Source organism: Alexandromys fortis, unplaced genomic scaffold (assembly GCF_014885135.2).
Source record: "Alexandromys fortis isolate MF-2015 unplaced genomic scaffold, M_Fortis_MF-2015_v1.1 scaffold_296, whole genome shotgun sequence".
NCBI classification, from domain to species: Eukaryota; Metazoa; Chordata; class Mammalia; order Rodentia; family Cricetidae; genus Alexandromys; species Alexandromys fortis.
In genome coordinates, this window is record NW_026068172.1 from 510,109 (window position 1) to 510,573 (window position 465).

Here is a 465-nt window from a genome sequence, read left to right on the forward strand (position 1 = left end):
GTCAGCTTGAGTTTCCTGAGACCCAATCTCCAGAAAGCAGAAGTAAATAACAAAATACGTAAACAAAGGGGATGGCTGCCGACGGCTGCTTTCAGTTCTTCTTCCCTAGGTCAGCACGCGTCTGCACGGTCGCTTCAGAAGACTCGTCGTTGCTCCACTTCTGTCTAGGCCGATGTTGGGAAGCCGGGATTGTGTGATTCGCCAAGCCTGGACGGTGCACGAGGCCGTGAAGGACGCAGAGGCCTGAGAGCGCCCGGACGCTCTCGCAGGAACGCAGAAACCCAAATGCTCAAGCCAGGTCCCCTCCACACGCTCTACCGCGTAGCGGAACGGCGGCCCCGGTCCCGCGCAGGCGCCAAGAATCTCCCACGCATGCGCCTCGCTACCCACCGGCCCCGTGCGTGTTACGCAGCCTCTTCCCGCCCGCTTCCAGTCCTCACTTCCGGGGTTTCCTGGCGACCGCCG